This window comes from Poromitra crassiceps, assembly GCF_964638095.1.
Source record: "Poromitra crassiceps genome assembly, chromosome: 1".
Lineage (NCBI taxonomy): Eukaryota > Metazoa > Chordata > Actinopteri > Beryciformes > Melamphaidae > Poromitra > Poromitra crassiceps.
In genome coordinates this window covers 30551916-30556037 of record NC_139623.1, presented here as the reverse complement: position 1 = coordinate 30556037, position 4122 = coordinate 30551916, and positions in this window count along the sequence as shown.

Below are 4122 nucleotides of genomic sequence, written 5' to 3'. Positions count from 1 at the left end.
GGTGATCAAACTCTCCTTTTCCTCATCAATGCGCCCATGCCCGGGCTATCCACATCCACTCCCTTGCATCCCCGCCTTTGCCTTAAAAAACCCCGGTCAGCCCCTCATCTCCCGGCATGCATAATTCTCCCCGTCAGCCCATGACCTGACTAAAGCATACCCCAGGCGAGCTCGATCCCCTGTTTTCACTCTCCCAGTTCCTGAAATAACTTTAAATTCCTTTGGGGGATGTTCTATCTCATACAGCACTGACGCCCCCTCTCTCATAGCAAGAGGAGCGTCACATCATGGAGTCACACGCCATACTCAAACTGTCTATTCTGACTCAATAAAGTTTGTTAAAATTGTATTACGAGTCTCTCATGATTGAAGTGTAGTCTTAGACTGAATTTCAATCATGGAAGACCAAATAAGGCATTGATAGAGCACCCCATGCTGTCATACCCCTCAGCCCAAATGACGTCACTAAATGACGTCACCATCTCTGACGTCACCTTCTCTATGACGTCACCTTTGCAGTGTGACGTCAGTTGCCCAAATGACGTCAGTTATGACATCATAAATGCCCTTCTCCTGGTACTATATAAAGCCCCCATCACCACAGCTTAAATCACACTTGTGCAGTCATCACTCACCTTGTGTCAGCATCACGCATTCATCCAGCATCTCCAGAGCAAGAAGCTTCATCCCACCACCTCCCCAGATCACCACCAATGTCATGACTCCTGTTGGAAACAAATCCCCTTAGGGGGGATGTTCTATCTCATACAGCACTGACGCCCCTCTCTCATAAGCAACAGGAGCGTCACATCATGGAGTCATACGCCATACTCAAACTGTCTATTCTGATTCAATAAAGTTTGTTAAAATTGTATTACGAGTCTCTCATGATTGAAATGCAAATACAGTGATATTGTGTGATTGGAAAGGAAGTGTGTACTAAAATTGAGCTGAGACATATGTTGCTTAAGAAGAAAAATCACAAAGAATAATGATAGATATAAAAGAAAGTAAGAAAGACTAATAGGCAAGTGTATTTGGACAGCAACTGAATAACAGTGTATGAATTGTTCTACAATATTCAACTTCAACCTGGCTTGTCATGGTGATTCCTGCCGTTAGTACAGCACATGTTAGGGTAAAGAATACCACAGCGGCAACACAAACAGCAACGAAGTCCATGTTCAGCTCACATTTCTATTTTTGAAATAAGCAATAATGGCCTGACAGTGCTCACAAAACATTGTTACACACACAATCCATATTGCAACAGTGCAATTACCTGGGGCCGGTTGCACAAAGCACCTTTAGTTCAGATTTTCCTTAGAGTCCGAGTTAAGTTTTCCATAAAACAAAATCGGTTTCACAGTCTTGTCCTTAATTTTTCCTTAAAATATTTAACCTTAAGGAGAAGACTTAAGGGTGTTTTGTGCAACCAATTTTATTTTATGGAAAGCTTAATTTGGATTTTAAGGAAAATCTTAACGCAAGGTGTTTTGGGCTTGTCTTTTTTTTATGGGAAAGATTTGATTTACGGTATTACTATATTTGGGCTATGTTTATTAAATTACCTTTACCTGTAGGCTATTTACACAATGTAAATTGCCTGGTTACCATGTTGTCCTTGTTTAACCACTGAACTGTGAATGTGAACAAACACAGCAAATATGACTTGGCCTATCAGACTTACTTACTTACTATACTGCCCTTTATGCCTACTGGCATGTAGGGCAGCAACAAAGGATCTGCACTCCTGTCTGTTTTGGCCGAGAACTTGTGGATGGTACTCCAGGTCTGCTTCAGTTCTAGGTTTTCAGTTCTCTCTCCACTGGTCGACACCAGGTTTCTTTGGGTCTTTTTGTCTCTTATGCGTTCCCTCTGGTGCCCAGTGCAGGGCAGTTCTTGTGATGTCATCCTGTTCTTTTCATATGATGTGTCCAATCCATCTTCACTGTCTTCCCATGATGATGGTGTTGATGCTCTCCTGATTGGTCCGTGCATGCAAGTAGTTGTTGATTGGAGATGGTGTTATAGGCCAGAATATATGGAGGAGTTTTCTGAAGCTCTTTGTGTGGAGTGTTAACAGTTTGGAAAGGTCACTCTGTCATTCTCCAGCATTCTGAGCATATAGCAGGGTAGAAAACACACAGCTCTGGTACAGTTTTAGCTTGGTGTTGATGCTGTATTGAGGGGACTTCCACACATTGTTCATCATTCTGAAGGTTTCCTTGTTGAGACAGCTTTTGGCCTATCAGAGAAACTTTTGGCCTATCAGAGAAACACCGTTTGGATAAACAGCTCTTTGTCATAATTTGAATACAGGACTGAGCATAGTACATGTACAATTAGAACGTCTGGACATGCACAAGTAGCCTACTATCATTCCAACATTTAATCAGCCTTTTCAGCTTATCCGTGTACAAACACTTCATTGGTTTTGACATGAGTGGATTGGCCTATCTCAGCTGGCATGGGAAACTGGTAGATTGCAGCCAGAGCGAAGGCTTATCTACTCTCAGCCAGGCTGTCATGTCCACAGATACGTTTTGTTTTAGGCCTTGTGATTAGATGCATGATCCAGATCCAGCTCTGCAAAATGCCATGGGTCATTCTGTCAAACACGTGGAGACAGCTGATAGGTGGCTGTTTCTGCAAAATAGTATAATAGACTATATACAGTATATAATAGACTCTGGAGACGATGCGCCATGGGTGCACTTTTTATGGGTTGTGACCAAACATGTCAACTCATGCCACGTCATTATCATCAGTGGGTATGACATCACTTGACGATTGTGGGGCATGACATGACATCATCAGTGTTTATGGCATCATCCTTAACATCACTCAGTGTTTCCAGTTGACCTTGCTCCACTGCCCACTGACGTCTCTGTCAGGGATTTGCTGTTTAGAGCATAGCCCTCTTGGTCGTACCAGGCCCTCAGTCAAAAGGCCTCAGGTATGTCTGGTTGACCATGAGTGTTGAGCTGAACATAGCAGAGAGACATCTGCCCCCAAAACCAGACAGGCTTCTTCTTCTTCTAATGGCTTTCTGGCAGACTGGATGCCTTGTGGCACATTGCTACCTCTCACAGAATATTGCACAAATTCCAGACTCGGGGGTCCGCCCTCTCCTCAATGTTCCTCCCTCTGGCCGCCTCGCTCTCCTATTCGACCTCCGTGTTCCCGGACCTCTCAGCCCTCGTGCCAGCACGTCTCCTCCCCACCAGACAGGTGAATCTCAGCAGCGAACTTGCTTGAGTGACATCATCTCTGATGACATCATTCACTGATGACATCACAATTTCTTGAGTGACATCACTGATGACATCTTCAGTGACATTGTTGCTCAAGTGAGATCACTGATGACATCATCGGTGACATCATCAGTGGGAATCAGGGAAGGGATGCTGATGCTATCACAATGGTCAGTGAGTGTGAAGGCCTAAGAACGTAAAATGTCAAAAAAAAAAATTTTTTTTTTTTTTTTACCGTTATTTAACCAGGCATGTCTCATTGAGATGAAAATCTCTTTTACAAGAGAGACCTGGCCAAGAATGGCTGCAGTAGCTACATAGTTTCAGACACAACAAACAACAAGACAACATAAAGGCCTTCTTGCCCATCTTCGTCCGAGCTTTAGGGACAGTCATGAGCAAAATGTCCTGAGACCGTAAGCCATAAGTACCGTGCTTTTGGGACAGAAACACCGATAAATACTCAGGAAGTCTACCTAGAATGGCCTTATGAATAAAAACATACCAGTGACTAAGATGATAAGATAAGATAAAGCCACCAACAAAAGCCCCTTCATTCAGTTGGGCTGCAGGAAAGTGAGGCTCAGGTGCCCCATGCGGGTCAAGGAGCCCAGTTCACTCGCATGCAAATCAAACACTGGGGAGGGGTGGAACTTAGAGGTGGAGTAACATGGGAGGGACATTTGATATATAAACAGTTCCCACATTGCTCTAATATAAACATCTGGAAGAGCCATGTTTGAACACTGCATTGCCATGAGTCCTGCCTCAGATCATATGTGGCTTACTGGAGGACTGCTCATCATTGGGGGATTTACAGTCGTTTTCCACCTGCTGAAACTGGTTTGGAGATGTTGTTGTGGAT